General features: G+C 33.3%; 1 pseudogene; it reads right to left on the bottom strand.

Moving 5' to 3' along the window:
• Window positions 1-1,134: 1,134 nt before the first annotated feature.
• On the bottom strand, window positions 1,135-18,734 carry LOC120193295 (annotated as a pseudogene).
• Between the last annotated feature and the right edge of the window lie 1,147 nt (window positions 18,735-19,881).

Below are 19,881 nucleotides of genomic sequence, written 5' to 3'. Positions count from 1 at the left end.
TTGAAAACTGTTTTGATTTTGAAAAATAAGCGCAGAGATTGAGAGAGATATTTCGAAGATATTAAGGGACTGTTTCAATTCTCCCGTTGAAATTGAATCATCACGACAGCTCTCGGCTTTTGAAAAGTTTAGCTAAGCATGACAAAATTCATACTTAGAATTTTGAAAACAAAACTTGAAAATAAAAGAAAAAAGGGAAAAAAACTTGAAAAGTAAAAAGAGAAAACTTTAATAAAACTAGAGAGAAAAGAATAATGTAATTTGAGTGATTAGTTTAGGCTTACCCCAAGTGGGTATTTATAGCCTCTCAAAGTCTAAAGGATAAGTAAAGAAAATAATAAAATAATACAAAAGATAATTGTTTTTAAATTTAAATTCAAACTTAAACTAGTCTCCTAATGTAACTCTACTCGTCAATCTTCCAGAAGGCGTGCGGATGAAGTCTTCTAGAAACCGCCGCTTACTAAACCTTCTAGAAACTGCCACGTCAGACTGCGTCGTGCCCATGTCTCCAGCCGTGACCAAATAATAAAAAAATGCAGAATTCACCCGTTTTGTCACAAATTCTAGAAAGCAAGAATCTGTACAAAAATAAGTATACCACGACCAATTCAACAACAATAACTCCACAAAATTGAAGAAATAACGAGCAAAGATTAACGATTTTGAACACTCATCATCAATCCTCCACCTTCACAGAAAAGTAGTGAAGCAGAAGCAGGATCAGATCAAAATTTGATCTCCACGGAAGAGTAGTGGAGCGAATTCCCAGCAAAGCAAGAAGTTCACTCGATGAAAACTTGTCTTATTATCTTTGCTTTATTCTTGTTTACACAAAAATAAGCAAAGAGGGGCAGTTGTCGATAGTTCTTTTTGTCCGAGTGATGATGATTATTATATATATATATTATTATATATAATAATATTATATTTTAAATATTATTATTTGTAAAGCCTGAAGGCCCAAGATACAAGTTCAGTTCGCCTGGTTACAACCCAACTCGGACTAGGTCCATATTTGGGTTACAATTGATTCAAGCCCAGTAACCGAGCTAGGTCCAATTCTAGCAGGCCCAACGAGTGAAGCCCGTTCATCTAGGTTTTTCATTTTAACTCCAGCACCACCAGCTCATCTCAATCGTCCGATTCAGGGACAGATCCAAGGGACCAGAAGCCATCCAGCAGAAACCCTAGGGTTATCATCTCGCCACCTCCATCGCTCCAATCAAAGGCTGCCACGCCGTTGCCGCCTCTCCAGATCTCACCAGAGCACTCCAGAAGCCTCTAGAAGACAAACACAGACCGCACAACGCATCAAGCTAAGCTGAGTTACCACCGTAGGTTCGGTGACTCACCAGAGTACTCCTCTTTAACCGGTCTAAACAAAGCATCGTTGAAGGCTATATAAACCCTCATCACCTGTACAGTAACAATAGCGAAATAGAGAGAAAAAAACAAACAAGAACATGAGAGCAAGTACCCACACAACAGCCAAGCAAGCAACGAAAGAAAACAAATAAGAGATCGAGAGCACTTACCATCGCCGAAGCCCAAAGGTCGTCAGAAAGTCAATTTTACCGAAGGTAAAATCCCATATTTAGGTTTATTGAAGGGTTTTTAGTAAAAATAAAGGGCTCGAATTTGGAACAAGGGTGTTCGAATCTACGTTTTGGGTAGGTTTGACATTTTTCGGCCACCGTGGGTGGGTGCCGGTGATGGCAGATGAAGGTACAACAAGGCGGCTGGCCGGTGGTGGATATCCCTTAAGCGAGGGATTTTTAGAGAGGGTTGAGAGCCTCTCTCTCTAAGAGAGACAGGTAAAAGAGAGAAATGAGAGTGATATCTCTCTTTGGGCCAGTTATAGGGCTTAAATACCCTCTCCCGAACGACGTTGTTTTGGGATGGTATCTTTGTAATTTTTGCATGGTTAAACTACACGCGTGGTCACCCTGATTTGTAAGCCTTTCAATTTGGTCACCGAAATCATGTTTATTCGTATTTTAATTTGGCATTTTAATTTTGTATATTTATATTTTAGTCAATATATATATATATATATATATAGATTAATTATTTATTTAGTCCTTAAATATTAATAAATTTATATTTTAATCATGTATTAGTAATTTAGGATGAATTACATAATTGGTATATATTTAATATCATTTTGAATTGGGTTATTAATTTTATTACTTTATATTTTAATTATTAATATTATTATATATATTAATTAATGTTTATATTTTTAGATTATATATTACATAATTTGTAAATATAATAATATTATAATAGCATTATTAATATTTATGTTCATTATTTAGTAAATATTTAGACTCTTTCGTAGGGATTATTTTGCAGGGATTACTCCCCATTACAGAAGCACATATGATATTAATGACTGCATATGAATACTGTTTAGCTATGTATTTATGTAATTATTTATACATGCATTGCATTTTATCTATATTTTTTAATTTTGACTGCCGGAGGTCTTTCACGGAAGCTATTCTCAACCTGGCGTTGGGGGCAGCCTACTACCCTACCTCCCCCTTACCCCATACATATGGGAATTGGGTTTTGTTGTTGTTGTTGTTGTATTTAGTAAATATTTTAAATTATTCGTAAATTAGTTTAAAAAACAAATTTATAATTACTGCAAAGACATTTAATTAATAAATACCGGTACCAATTTTGGGCGTTGTGGGAATGCTAATTCTTTTCCATACGTAACCGACTCACGAACTCGTTTTTTGGTAAGTAGACCCGAGTTGTATTTTTTTAATATTATTCTTATGAATTTTTATTAAAATTATATGGCATTTTGGTGATCAATCTCACCGAGTTAAAAAATTCATGGTGACTCTACAATTTGGTGTTTCATCTTATTCATGGAGGATAAACACTTACTTTTTCGAGACTAGTTACACCGTCTGGAGTGCACTATTTGCACTCTCCGTCGTCAGGGCAAAGAAACGTCTCGACAAGGATCCGACTCAAGGAGCCAAACCCATGTCCCATCACCTCAATGCCCCCACTCGGGTTACAAGCTTCCGTTACAAAGCTCGGCGATACAACAAATGTAAATAACTAATATCTGCTCTTGCTTATCCATGTGGGATTCTTTCTTCCGAGGGGCTTTTCCTAATGTTCATGTCTTCTTGGATAAGCTGAATCTGTTCTATTTTAACCATACATGCTACGCTTCTACCGGTAAACTGATTTCCAGCAAAGAAAGCTAATGAGAGCTTTCAATCTCAATGTTATAGGTTTCACAAGATCGATCAAGGACTGCATATTAACCACCAATTGTCTGAAATAAAAGCGGTTAGAACAAGTTCTTTGTGCTCTACGTCCTTGAATTAGTTAAATCACTTTAAATTAATTGTATGAAAGAATAATATAAAATTGAAGAATATTAACACCAATTATATCAAATATAAGGTCAAGGTTCGGTTCGAATCCTAACCATTATAAATAGAGTAAACTATATTGGAAGGGTCATTCTAACTTTTACTGTACTCTATTTAAATTAATCAATCAATAATAGATTAGATACTAGTAGTTTATTTATATATATATATATATATATATAATCCAATGACTTTATACACCTATGGTTTGATAATGGAAAGAGTAATTCCAAATAAACAATTCAGCTTAGCCTTGGGTGTATCCCAAAGAGTGCCAAAACTCGATAACTTTAATTCATTATTTGACTCTTTCCAAAGGAATTTAACACCACAACTGTCTCTCAAAAGAAAACAAAATAAACCCACCACCATTATAATATCTTACCATTTAACCTAAATGATGTAACGTACACGTAACCTTAACATTTACTTTAATGGCGAGTCCAATTATGAAAAGAAAAAATTACTTTAAGGACAGTCTGAGGATCCCACTTTACCTTTTTTTTATATTTTACTTATTATACTTTTATATTTTTCTAATCTATTTACTAAACTTTTAAATTGTTCTTATCTTCATCACTATAATTTTTATTATTATTTTGATATGACGTGATATTTTTACTATTTAATTATCATTTATTTTAATTTATTTTTATACTAAATAAAAAATCACCTCATTTCAAAATAATAATAAAATAATTTAAAGTGACTAAGACAAAAGTAATTTAAAAGTATAATGAATAAAATAGTAAAGAAAGTAGTAAATTCAGTAAGGAATAGTATAATTACCTACTAAGACATCATCTTCTATCCCTTGTTATCATTTACACTTACATTCTCTATTAAAAAGTTTCATTTCTAAACTTTTCTTCAAACTCAATTCCATACCAAATACTTGAAATACTAAATATTGCTTGGGAGTTTAATTAGTAGAAGCAAATGAAATATCCCATCACAGATGAAGCATGTTCTTGATTTACTATTGGAGTCGGAAAAACTAATGTTAACATGTAGTATTTTAATGGTTCTCAATTTACAATTAATCAAAAAGGTAAATTATTTATATATCTTGAGAGGAACATAATAGTTAGGGTAAATTACACATTTATATCTAAACAATCATTTTAGTATATTTAGTACTTATATTTTTATTTTTTTCAAAACCATACTTAAAATTTAGTTTTTGTTTCATTTTAGTACTCATGTTAAAATTTTAACGTTAAGTTTTGGGGAAAATAAAGTTAGGAGTTAAAACAAACCAAAACTGATAGCTTAGGTACTACACGCGTAAATTTTTAATGATGAGGTACTAAATAAAACAAAAACTAAACGTTAGGTATGATTTTGAAAAAAAAAATGAAAGTTTTAAATACTAAAACAGACCAAAATTGATAGTTTAAGTGCTAATATGTAATTTACCCTAATATTTATTGGAAAGTTGAATTATTTTATTGTTGCACATCCCGGTATTATTTGTTAAGTAAATTTGTTAAGTCAATATGTCATCACCAATTGTTAATCGTTGAAGCTAATAAAACAAGTTTCGTACTATTTGAAAGTGATGTGAAATTTTATATGACAATTATGGTTATACTCAGACCGATTTATAAGATTTTGGTAGTTTTGGGTGAACTAAAAAATTAGACCTTTAATCAAATATTTAATTTACAAGTTGTATTTATGTCTTTGATCGCAATGCGTTTATCGCTGCAGACATAATGGATGATATTGCAGTCACTTCAAGTATCTTGTTGTGGATTTTTAATAACATATACTATTGTGGACACAACGATTAGATTTGTAGTTTTGAACGATATCGTTACCTCTGCATAGCAGTCATTATTGTTGTTACAAATCGTTATTAAGTAATTGCTCATAATAATCAATGTTGAAAAAAATAATTTTAGGGGTAGTTTCATAATAACAAGTATAAAAAATAAGTCCCTAATAACAAATATTAAAAGACCTAAATTTTAATAGTACACTTATAAAAACAAATATTAAAAAAATTATACGTCTAATAAAAAGTAATGAAAAATTGAACTCATAATAACAAATAAATATTAAAAAATGTATTTTAAAAGCATGTTCCTAATAACAAATATTGAAAAAATTGGACATCTAATGACAGTTATTGAAAATAGCCCTTTAATAACAAATGTTTAAAAAATATTGATAAAAAATTGAACAATTATAAAAAATAAAATAAATAATTAAAGGTATGCTCCTAATAATAAATATTAGAAAAAACTAAGCCTATAATATATATTAAGAAATATTGAACCCCTAATAATAAGTATTAAAAAATTGAACCCTATAATTGATATAAAACTATTTTTTGCAGTATATATATTATAAAATTATGGGCCCTAGACAGGTTCTCCTCACGCGCCCTAGTCATATGAGGATCATATATTGTGTTTTGTTCACGAAAACTTGATTTTATAGAAGAATATGAAATAAAATATAATCGGTGATCCAATGCAAAAGATAATATAGAGCTATGATCAAGTCTGTGAATACGTATATATCACCTCCTCAATAAGTAGAATTAAGATTCTTATTATAGCATAATGCAATAAAATACTCCTAATGTTTAATAGTATTGTCAAATTTACTCATACTCATATATAAAATCGTTAGTCATTGATTGATCAGCACATACAATATGGAGATGTGACTTGGCACGTCTAGATCATGGTATATTATTAATTATTTATTACCAATAAGAGAGAGTAACATGTAAGAATCGTATGCATGTTTAAGAAGAAGAAGATGAAGTGAAATCAAAACAACAATTCCCAAGTTTTGAACACAGATCTTTGGGGTGAAGGCTAAAACTTTACCACTAGAATAACATGTTATATTGGTATGATTATACAAAAATCTTTACTTGTTTTATAGACTGAGCATAATATTTAATTTGGAAATTGATATATTTTCTTAAAAATAATATTATAATTTATAACATTTTATAATTAATTAAAGATATACACCGTCTACAACATATTTTACAATTAATTTTTGCAATTAATATTTTAATAACATAATTTGTAACCTTTAATTACGTATATAATCTTTGCATTACGTATATAATTACATATATAATTTTTCTTAATGCCTTTCTATGATTAATATCTTAAAAATTACGTATATTTTTACAATTAATTTTTTACAATTAATATTTTAATAATAATCAAAAATTAATTTTACAATTAAAAATTAATTACGTATCCATGTTGTGAATGGTATACTCAATCTACATAATCCATGTTGTGAATGGTATACTCAATCTACATAATCCATGTTGTGAATGGTATACTCAATCTACATAATTTTAAAATTAATATTTTAATAAAAAATTAACCTTTAATTAATTATAAAATGCTATAAATTATAATATTATTTTTTTAAAATATTAATCTCCAAATTAAATTGTATACCTAATCTATAAAATAAGTAAACATTTTTGTATAATTGTACGAACATAGTATGTTATTCTAATGGTAAGGTGTTTAGCCTTCACCCCCAAAACTTGGGTTCAAAACTTGATAAATGTAGATTTTGATTTCTTCACTTCATCTTACGACGGCATGTGTCATCTTTTTATTTCTGACGTGGTACTGCCATGTAATCTTGTACCATGACCTGAACGCGTCACGTCAGTATCTCTCTATAACTAACGGTTTTCATCTATTGATGATTTTTTGACTTAAAATGAAACGTTAAGTGATCAAATATGTTAAAAAAATAATACGGGTAAATTTAACTATTAAACGTTAGGGGTATTTTATTACATTATAATTTAAGAATATGTGAATATATCTCTTAGTTATTCTCTAGTTTTCACGTAGTCAATAATAATAAAATATTATTAAAAATTTTCGTAAATGAAATTGCAATCAATCTCAATATATTTGTTTGTTTCTGAAAGACAGAATTTGGAACAATTTGAAGCACAACTTTACCATCATTTTGTAGGTATCATTATCTATTTAGGTAAATTAGGCACGACTTATATCTATGAAGAGAAGTGTTACATAGGTGAAATCTTAAAATTAATATATATATATATATATATATATATACAGTGATGTCTTTTTGTTATGAAAACTAATACAAGACATTAACTTCCCAACAATTGTATATAATTCTTGTATTAGTTTTCATAATAAAATAATATTTTGAAATTTTCATTAGGAAAAAATCAATACTTTATAATCTATTCTTTGTCATGTTCAAGTGTTAAACATAAACAAAGTGATGTCTTCTCTTCCTTTGATCCCCCTCCATCCATGTAGCACAAGATCAATGTCTGTAATAAGCTCTCTTCCTTTTCATGTTCCAGTTACAACATATAAACCAGTTACCAAACATGGCAACAAGATCTTTATGATTAAACGGATCTCCATGCATGCTAACTCGAAGCAACGATTTAAAACTTACTGCTAGGAAAGCAGTGTCATTCCAGACTGCTCTTTCCAACAAACGCTTCGCTTTATTACCCACTAAAATGGGGTTAGTCGGAATAGATTCAGTCAAGTTCTGACCTAGAAGAACCTTGTTGCTTCCACTATAATCGGGATTATAACGAGATCTAGAAGATCCTTTGAGATCATATAGCCTCGTGACACTTCTCCTAAACAGAAGATTCTCCATAACCAACACATTTATCCTTGATTCTTTCCCACCTTTAAGTTGCTTTGTCATAACCTTCCACGAAAGAGAAGAAAAAACAACAATAAGGTATAGGTAATGGTTACGGAAAACACATGCAATGTGTCTATGTGAATAAATAAACTCCTAGTACCATCTAGTTCCTCAAAGTAAGAAAAACCAAAGGTCTCCTGTCCTTTCTAAAACTCCTCGTAAGGCAGATGTTTTTAAGAAAGGACAGGAGACCATTTGTTTTGTTTATCCGAAAGATTATTGATTATGATATATATCATTAGAACATCTGAGGCTCATGGAATAAGTACCTGATAAACACAGAGAACCTTTGCCAGGCCTGTTGGACTTCTAGATCTAATTGCTTCAGACAAGTACTTGAAGTATTTAGGTGCAAATTTCGTAAATGATTCCAACTGTCTTTGTGACATGTTTAATGATAAACCGTTCGTCCAAGGTCTTTGCAAAGAAAACATTGCTCTTTCCACCCTGAGCTCCCCACTTCTTACAGCGACTCAGAGATCGTATGAAATCTAGCTCTAATGGGCAACATACTCCTTAATGTTTCAAACCACTTTGCATAGTAACGAGTAACCGTATATTTCACTTTATCTGACCCATCATCTCCAAATGACACCCGGACATGCAAAGACTTCATACTAGAGGGTGGGTCCATAATGAGGGAGCTTCGGGTTCTAGTAGAGTCATATGCCAAACAAAAACTTCTATGAGGATCAAAGGGCATATCGTCAACAGAATGGAACGATTGAGAATACACTGAATCAATGGACAATGAAGACATTGACTCCCCCCAGTCTTTAGGTCTATCGCCATTGTCACTTATCTGAAAATGATATTCAGGTGGTACTAGAGCATACGATATGCTACTTGTGAGCTCGTCATCATAAACTGGAATGAAAGTGTCATTAACACCCACTGGAAGAAGCAGCCTAGCCCCACCTTGTAGTTCCAACTCTCTAAATGATGAAATATTAAACTGATCATACACATTCAATGCATCAAGCTTTGAAGAACTTCCAAAAAAGATTTTGTTCGATGAACGGTAGAAGCTCAAGAAAGGCATTTTTAACCAGCTTACGAATTCTTCCATATTTTCAGAACCTATACTGAACAATGCAGGGGAAGGAGAACCATAAACCTTTGGCACAATTTTTACCTCAGAACGGTCTTCCAAATCTACAGAAGCAATATCAGGAAGTGAAAATGAATTTTTCTTAGATAATACAGGTCCTCGATGAATTTCTCCAGTCCAAGTAGCATCAAGGGTATCTGACAAATTTTCTTGGACAGGAAACAGGCCTTCAGACATGACCCTGCGAACATTTGCCTTTGGTTTCTCATTGTCATAATGATCAAACATGCTTTGGCTAGCAGAAAGATTGTTGTAGTCTTTGTTTTCGCAATTTGAATTTTTTTTCATGTTTGGTTCTTGATGGACGCATCTGACCGATTAGCATTGAGCTTTGCATCCACCACAGGTGAGTCACCAGATTCAGATAATTTTCCATGTTCCGACATATCCATGTCCTTGAGCTTCTCAATATCAACAATGGATTTCTCCTCATGTCCTGAAACTGAATTGCTGAAACAATTCCGGGGCCTGTGATTTTCTAATTTGGCTGCAAAAACCAGACGTTGGTCCCACAAATAAGATTGGAAAAGTAATTGCCGATATAACCGATTAATGTAACATCCCAAATCAGGGTCAGTGACTAAATTATAAATTTTGAAAGTTTTGTGTTCAATTTAGAAATGAAATTTAAAATTCTTGGGATTTAAGTAAAAAAATTTAATATTGGATTAAATAGCAAAGATGGATGAACTAAAGGGGCAAAATGGTCTTTTCATGGGAAAGAATTTTATCTTTCTTTTTGAGTATTATAAACGTGGGAAATATGAGAGAGTTCCAGACTTCTCTTCTTCATTCTCTTCTTTTCCACCGTGAAGCCATAAGCAAAGGTAAGTTTCTTCATTAGTTGATTATTTGTTCAACTAAAGGTTTGGTTATGATTATTGGATGATAATTAAGCTTAAGGAAAGCTTAAATCATCTTAAAAACAAAGGATGGTGGAATTAGGAGGGATTAAAGATTAAGAGTTTTTGAATGAAAATCTGGAATAGAGTTCTTTACTCAAATTGGAAGATAAATTTGACTTGTCAATGGTTGAATTAAGAGATATGAAGTGATAGAATTGAATTTAGAACAAAAAGAAAAATTAGTGTGATTCTTGAATTCTATGTAGAGAATTATATTTTGAAGTTAAAGATGTATTGAATGCGTAGTAATGAGTTTAAGCATGTATATGTAAGTTAAGAATAAGAAAGGGAATGATATATGAAGTGTTTGAGAGGAAATGAAGTAATTTTCGTGCTGAAAAATGATTTCTAGGTTAGGGGGAATCGGTACCCATTCAAAGGGGTACCGATACCCTCTCAAACGACAGAATTCCAGAATGTCATGAGGGTATCGATACCCCCAGTAGAGAATCGATACCCCCTAAAGGAAAATTGTGAATATGAGTTTAATAAGTTCGTTTAAGTTGCTAGTATCCAATTACAAGGTGTAGGTATCTAATGATTGCCTCAAAATGTACATTTATGTAGATTCTGCGCGTAAAGCAATTCCGGAACATTTGGCAAGTAAGATCGATCAAGGGAAAGATAAGAGATTGGAATTGACTAGTGAGGCCAAGGTTAGTGCATACTAGTGACATGTAGTGTTTAATGGAAATAAGACTTGCGATGAGTCTATTTCCTAGAGTAATATGCATGAAGTCATAGACATGATTATGTGTTGGTTATAACTATATGTGATTATATGTATTACATTGATTGTATGTATGCATGACTAAAGATAATGATATGCTTTGTATATACTATATGATTTATGTAAGACTTTATTATGTAATAATGGAAGAACATGGAATAAGTTATATGATAGAGTCATAAGAAATGAAATGAACATGAGAGAATAAGATAATCAAGTATAAGTCATATGATATGGTATAAGTGATTATACGAGAAATGTTAGGAGACTCTAAGAGAATAGTATGAATTTGAGGGCATAAATAAGGATACAAAAGTTATATAGAGAAGATTGATAAATTAAAGGAAACTATGGTTTATGTATTAAAGTGAAGAGCTACAAAGTTTTATTAAAGAGTATTATGGAAGTCATGAGAAATTGAACTAAATAAATAGATGGTTTATGTGAGTGAAAAGGGAAAATGATATAAAATAAGTTATGAAATTATAGGAATATAGAAGATAAGTCGAGAGATGTAGGGAAATAGAAATAGATGTTTATTAAGAGTCATAAGAGAACAAATATATGTAATATGATAATGAAATATAAGACTATGTGGATACATGGTTATGAGATAAAATATGTAATAATAGGAAAATATGATGAAAATGAGTTTATAAGAAGTGATATGAACTAGGTAAACATGGGTAACAGTATATGCATAATGGAAACATGAGTGGACAAGTACATAGTGGTATGATTTATTATGAGAATTAGTATAATGGAGCTATATGAAAAGATTATAATGAATATATGAAATTGAATTAAGTAAAGAGATTATATTAGTACCTAAATAAAAATACTATTAAATGATATATGTTTAGAAATACGACATAATTTATAATCTAATGGAATACAAAGAAATGGAGCATAAGGTAGATAATATGATATCCGTTATTATATATCTATATGATATATGTCATCAGGTAATATGAAAGGACTCTGAAAATTGATATAAGCTATGAGAAAGTGTTCTATGTGTTTCTATGTGTTATATGAAGCATATATGATCATATGTGAACAAGATATGATATGTATGTTTATATGAATATCTGAGAAATGATCTAAGCTATATGATATGATATATGTGATTATGTGCACTTTGGGATATATGTTATATGATATGGATCTATGTAACTACGTGAGAAAGTATATAAGCTATGTGACATGTAAATGTGACTCATATGAAAATGTTCTATGAGTAATTGAACTATGTGTTATGTGAAATGATAAGTATAAAAGAAAATGCCCATGTTATGTGTCTTAAGAGCTAGGGGTATAGTTGGCATGCAAAGAGTTGAGGGTCTACGCGGTCCTTCGGGACATATATGTATTCTTTGGAACATGTGTGAAGTCTGGTGAGACACATACTTGATCCTTGACATATGTATATGATTCTTAAGGAATGATATGTGGTCCTTCGGGACATATATGTATTCTTTGGAACATGTGTGAAGTATGGTGAGACACATACTTGATCCTTGGCATATGTATATGATTCTTAAGGAATGATATGTGGTCCTTCGGGACATATATGTATTCTTTGGAACATGTGTGAAGTCTGGTGAGACACATACTTGATCCCTAGTATATGTATATGATTCTTAAGGAATGATATGTAGTCCTTATGGACATTATTATATGGCACTACGGTGCAATTCTACGCGGCACTCCGGTGCAATTCTACGTGGCACTTCGGGGCAATTATACGAGCTATGGTGACAGCATAGTGCACAACCTCTATAGACTCACATATCTATAGTTCTCACATGTGTACATGGGCTTTGAAAAGAGAACATAATTTGATATAATGATATGTGTATTTCTCGTGACATGGTAGAAGTGCATATATGTCTTGGTTATATGAGAACAATGTATGTGATATATGTATATGATTTGTGATATGATGTGTGCATGATATGATATATGTGTGATAGGGGTTATGGTATCTGTTACATAATATACATGAATATATGTTGATGTATATGTAAATGAGTTGTATAATTTAATAGCATAAAACAGTCATGCATGATTAGTGGGTATGAATTCCATTAGATGTGTTTTCTTTATGCCTCACTAAGTCATCGACTTAGCGTGTGAGTGTTTCACACGCAGGTTACAGAAAGTTAATATGGAAGCTGTGAGGAGCAATACAGGTCAGCATCTCCCTTACAAGATTTCAGATCAGAAAATAGATGAGTTAAATGATTTTGTTATTTTGAATATAGTTGGCATGTACTAATTGATTGAGTTAAATATGCTCTGATCGATTTTGGTTATTGTGGTCAAATTATGTAACTAAACTGCTTTTACTCTAAGGAAAGTTTTAAATTTTCTTTGAATTTTGTCAAGAGTCAAAGTTTGAAAAGTCAATGTGACACCTCGGACTCGTATCCGGGTCGGGTACGGATTGGGGGTGTTACAATTAATTTCAAGGCTTCCCTTTTCGAAGCCTTTTGCAATGATTCCTAAAAAGTGATACAGACACAAGCTCCAACGAATTAGGCCTAGACATAAAATCCATGTCAACTAGGCGAAAAAGTACAACATATAAAGTCTCAACTCAAACTCCAACTTCTCCTTTTGTAATATTCCCCCTAGTTCAGCAAATTGATGTTTAAAATCGTTTGTTTTCGTGTTATTATCAGGTGGCCCTAAGTCAATCTGTTTTTCAGCAATTTGATTTAGGAACTTTAGTACTTTAGAAAACAGAAGCTCCGCCTGTTTAGCCACCTGTTTATAACAAAAAGATAAAGATAGATTACACAAATTCTGAGAGATCCAAATTGGATCCTTCATAAAACCAAATCGATTATTATTGCACCTTATCTGTTTCTAACTGTATCCACTCCTGATTGCCATAGTAAAACTCTATTTTTTGAGGCGGGAGGTATACCGAATGAACATCAATTGTTGCATACCGAAAGCAAGCTACCATTCTCCCAAATCTGCATATATTTAACCATTGAGAAAGAGGAAGTGTGGAGAATTGATATCTTAATATTTTTTTCCAGCTAACAGTTCATGTTAATTAACCAGCCAGATCATGAATCATGATATACATCTTAAACCAAATATTTAATCAATCAACCAGAACATTCAAAAAGTATCTAAGCTCACTGAAAAATATGATATGATTAATGGCATCCGACTAAGGAGTTTAATGACACAGTGTAGCTAACTATAAGTATAATGGTCAATAGCCTTCACAAAAATAGCACATTATTTTTGAAGGAAACTCTTCATACTCACACATGATACTTTGTTAACAAAAACAAAAACAGTAGGGGAAGAAAATTACCCATAGAAACGAAGACAATCTCTATGAAAGAATGGCCACAACTTGCAACCCTGCTCGCAGCTGCATGGTTTGAAAAGCTTAGCTACGAAAACTTCCCAAATGATAAACCCCATGCAGCATCAGACATCACTCTTCTGCGAGTCGCTGGAGGAAAACCATTGGTCCTAGGGCATTGCAAGCATCTATGCCACATCCAGATCTTGCCCTCTTTTTCACCAGGCAATAAAGTTTCAGGGAGTTTCTTAACAGACATGGTTAGTGTTCCTCGCCGATGAGTATAACAGTGAACGTGTGCTTCTGAAGGCAATTCACAAGAAGGGCATCGCTGGAGAAAAATCAGCAGTCTCCTTAGTTTGAGGGGAATGCTGCATCTGAACAGAGAAATATATAAATGAGAAGAGCAGAAAGTTTACCCGATCGAATAAATGATTACACAAAAACCGACCCAAAGGTTTATCAAAACTGCCATAGTACTTGATACAAAAGAGATGAGATCTTTCACAGAAAGTCCCTTTCCTCACACATCGGGATGATAATGATACCAAAATGCTCTGATTATCAGAAGGTGCAGAAGGAAACACTTCTTTTAATGGTTTTGATACCTCAGAATGGTTATTATGGTTTTTACCATTTTGTTGCACAGATGTTGCCTCTGAACAACCTGGTTGAAGTTCAACTGTTGTGCTATTATCCTCTGAATTCATGTGTGCTAAAGATTCGGTTGGACGAACAACGTTATTCATGAAAGATGACTTATTTTTGTCCACAACAATTTCCCTCATTGAAGATTCTTTGGTACCCATTTCGCTTTTCTTGGAAAATACACCTGAAGTTTTCTCAGAAGTAAATGATACAATAGCACTTGACTCTTTCAAAATGGGCTGTACAGACCACAAGCTTGTACCTTTACTTAAACAAGATGCTGGAGTTTCATCTATATTCTGAATATTACGACTGATGATTTCCGATGGAACACTGGTAGCCCTTTGTGGTCCACTAAAATGTTGAGGTACCGGGGACTTCATATTGGCAGGAACAGTAAAGTTGGGAACGGTTGATATGGATCTTGCAATGGTTGACGGGCTATCCGGAAATGCCACAACCATTGGAGAATTTGGGAATTCTGGTAGAGAGGCTCCTTCATCGGCAAGAAATGATGTCTCCAAGCCAAGTGATAAGCTGCAAAAATTCCATATTGAACTACATGCTTGACTTTCTTCAATTCATCTCCTTTTGCACCCTTAAGTAGTATCTGAAGCAAACATATATATATTCAGTTAACTGATAAAATGATCCATAATAGCAACAAATTTGATATAGATCAACACTGGAGAACATGAATGTCAACAAAAAGTAAGTAAATTTTAACTTTATTTTCCAGTTCTTTGGTTTTTGGTTAGTTTAAATAACTTACAGTGCAACCCAATGGCTTAGGGCAGCCTTCAAAATACATTAGAGTCTTCACCAGTTTCTTCCTTCCTTGTCCAGCAGAGCCAAGATCTTCCCTGAACCTCTCAACATGGAACTTTTCACAGTAGCCTAACTTCTGTGAAAACAGATGATCAATTGAAGAGATTATTTGAGCACCTGTGCAGCGTGCAATGCGTTCTAATAATGGCCTCTTGATGTTGAGAGCAAGTGATATGTTTTTCTCAAGAAGATATTCATAGGCAAATCGAGAAACCGTTTTCTCTACTAGAAGGATATTAGGTTTATGTGCAAATATCTTTGCTACAGCCATCTTCAAATGATCCATTTCCTGGTTAGAGATGTGAAACCAATAACATAAACACAAAAATTAGAGTTTAGATGAAAAAAATTCCCCCCATTGAAATAAAAATCAATGAAGCAAAATTAGAAGAAACGTATAAAACATGAAATACCTGCAGCACAAAGTGTCAAAACTTGATAATAGGTTAGAGACCCGCTGGTATTCAAGAGCTCCACCAAGAATGTTTCTCTATTTTTGAAGTCATTCGGCGATGAGCAACATTTTTCTTGCAAACAACTCCTTTGACAACCATACTATATGAAACCGCAGCAAAATCAGAAATAGTAAAAACAAAAATAAAAGGTTGACAACCAGGAAAGTATCGTAGTTAAATCGAAAAGTATCAATGCAGCAAATTAAAGTGGTGCAACTGATAGTCTAATTTCAACAATAATCTATTATGAAAACCTTCATTCTACTCGCAGCATGAGATACTAAAAGAATTGAAGGGAGGTAGCAGATCTTGCTATGTTTAGGCCGTGGAAAACAGTGAGGTTTTGGACTTCAAAAGAGAGGTATCTCAATCTACTTGGCAAGCCATTCAGGACATGATAATTTAATTCTTTTGTTTTTCTAATTTTTTTTATCAGAAATCAATGACTTTCTCAAGTTGCTGCACATTATTCATGACTATTTACTTGGATAAGGTTGTTGATCGATTCATCTCTTACTTATCACAGATCAGAAAAAATGAAGAGGTGAATTTAAGCTGTTAAGTAGCATATGAAGAAAATCCTAGCATGAACTACCTATATTTAAATTAGTTATCAAATTAGGAACCAGCTATTCTGCAGCTAAACTAAGACAGTATATACTACATTCATATGCTGGAACATTAAAGAGAAGGTAAAGGGTTGATGCAGACAAGATACAGGGTTATCTGTTTTCACAAAACAATCTAGTGTTCATCTCAGTGATTTATATTCAGATATCAAAAATCATTAGAACAAAATGATAAAAGGTACCATGCAAACATCTACAATCTTATGCAACACTTACCTCTCCTTGCAATGCCCAGAAGCTATGCATTTCACTTTAACATATCCACCAAGGTCCATCTCACCCCCTTTGGTTGTGTACGGCTTCAAAAGCGAAGCAGCCTCCCAAGAAAGAGCAGTGATGATCTCCAACCAGCTATCCTTACTATTTTCATCACCCACAGGAAGTTTCTCAACCTGTAAAAGCTGAGCAATCAAAGCCCTAAAATGTCCATCAACAATATTCTTTGTTACTTTCTTTTGCCCCTCAGTCGATTATTCCCTAGAGCAAGATTCCCCACTTCCGAAGCTGCTTGTCTTGTGCCAATACCCCTAGTCTCCTGCACCATCCCCATCATCCTCGTCATCATACAGACCAGCTGCATTCTCATCATCTTCTGGTTCGGGAGAGAGCTAAAAAGGTCCATCATTTTCAAAATCTACTGGCTCGGCAGGATATAAAGAAGGCGATGCTTTACATTCATCACCATCGCGTTCATCTTTCTTCACAAGCTGTGATATTGCTTCCGAACTTGGTGAAGGGACCCGGTTCACAAGAGAACTGCTTAAACTTTTTGAGTATATTTTCTCCACCGGGATGAACTTCTTGTGGCTCATCATCATTGCTAATGTCATCAAAGCCGATAGGAGTATAGTAGCCATCGTCGTCATCAGAGTAATGCAATGTCTCGGAATCAGACAGATATATGCGGTACTCATCGTCCTCTTCATCAATCCAAACCTTTTGAGTCAAATATTCCTTTGGAACTTTTTGAGCCAATATTTTCTCTATCAAGATTAAATTCATACGATCCATCATTATTGCTCATATCATCAAAACTAAGAGGCATATAGTAGCCATTATCTTCAGAGAAATCGGACATGTCCTCATCATCAATCCCAATGCTGAAAGAAAAAGCAAGCAACATGTAAGCAATTCGAATAGCATGTTAAAACCTTTTCTCTCCAACTCTTCCAATTGCTTTCAATGGCTACTTGCTTTTCTTTCCTTTCCATTTTAAGAGAAATAAAGGAAAAATCATATTGATAACAAGAAAAATAATGCTCTATACATACTTTCAGACACCCTAAGGTCCAAGTCCAAATATAAATAAATAAGTTACGCTTGACCAGTGTACAAAACTTGAAAATTTTAATAAAAATGTAATTAGGGGAGCAAGATCATCTGACCTGTTCCATGAAAGCTCGTATTGGTTTGAAGATGGATCTCCTGAATCCATAATAATATTTTTGCTAAACCTTGGCGTTTTCAGGCTAGGCCTACGCATGCTTTTTTTCATTGCAGAACGAGTGCTGATAATAGACCTAGGTTGCAAATGTTGATTTCATCCAGTTCGATATGACAGTGAGCTGACGTCACTAGATTTAGTGCTGTAAAAACTAGTGGCCAACATTGAGGAACGAAGACCTCGGTTGGGCACCCACACTCTACTATCATTAGAAATTAAGCTACACCTCCATTGGTTGAAACAATAATCACAAACCGGCACCGTCTCCTGCTCTTCTAGGGGGATCCTTGGGTCATAAGATGGAGCAGGAACTGAGTTTCCCGTACACTTGGCACAGAAAACTCGGCCACAAAGTCGACAATGGTGCTATGGTTAAATAACGTGAACTGGGCATCACAATCATAACACACCCTGCAGCTATGATCAGGCATCCAACAATCACGTGATACATTAGCAGGCTTTTATAACCAAGGGAGCCATGACTCTAGTACACCAACTAGCTCAGAAAATATGTTATTAGAAGCATCCATCATCCACCTACCGATGATCCTACTATCTCCATTCATTGTTCTATATTCATTTGACCCTCGTGACAAACCATATAATAGGCCGGAAGACACAATCAGACTAAGAAAATTCTGTGAGTGAACTTTTACGCCCACCAATCTACCTATTGAAGAAATTCTACCTCTTCATCTCAATCCTAGAATGACTATATCATACGTCAGAGACAATAAATCGCTTCCAACTCAATTAAAATCAGATCCAATTCAATTCCTGGCAACACAAACTAGTCGAACAAAATGAAATTCTTCTAACTTCAAATTCTTGAACCAAAACTAGTTGAACGAAGTCACAGATTGCAAGAACCCAGACTTTATAGACGTAAAATCATAAGACCGATTCTTACTTACTACAAGATAAGATCAAAGCACACCCCTTCTCGTGTACCAACACAAATCCATCTTTCTTCAATCAATCCCAGACGTGAATTAAACAAAATCCAACGTTGGAAAAAAATATCATAACTTCATTACAAACAACCAATGACAAATCAATCAATTGATCGATTTTCTCCCTCCCTGCAGATAAATACAACAGAAACTTTTGCAATTCAACGGTTTTTACCTCGAATTGCCGATCAAAAACGTCAGCATCAAACAATCATGATCAACCCCTTCTAGAATGAAGCAACCAGCCGATAGATTCTTGTCACGCAAGCAAACACTAAGTGTCGTAACCGATTTCCGGCGATACGACGTGTCTCGACTCATTTCGTGAAAATCCGATTTTGTAAAAGAAATGTTTCGGAGTCGCCATCGACCTTTTGGGTTAGGTAGGCCGAATACTCAAAAATATTCTTTTAAAAGAGTTTTTTTTTTAAGAAAAACATCATTTTAAAAGATGCATCGATCCACGTATAACCAGAAATTCATTTTTAGTAATAAAAAAGAGTTCAGGGGTCGATTACGTGTGGGGAAGGATTAGCACCCCACAACGCCCAAAATTGGTACCCATCGATTATATATTGTCTCTAAATAGTAGAAATCTAAGAATTCGAATATATATTTAGATCACGATTCCATTATTCCTAATTCAACCATACAAATATTATAGAACAAAAATTCTAAGAAAAAATATAAAATATTTTCTTATTTCCAATTGAAGAGAAAATAC

This window comes from Hibiscus syriacus, unplaced genomic scaffold (assembly GCF_006381635.1).
Source record: "Hibiscus syriacus cultivar Baekdansim isolate YM2019G1 unplaced genomic scaffold, ASM638163v2 tig00116994_pilon, whole genome shotgun sequence".
Lineage (NCBI taxonomy): Eukaryota > Viridiplantae > Streptophyta > Magnoliopsida > Malvales > Malvaceae > Hibiscus > Hibiscus syriacus.
The sequence above is the reverse complement of the archived record's forward strand: the minus strand, read 5'-3'. Positions and strand labels throughout refer to the sequence as shown.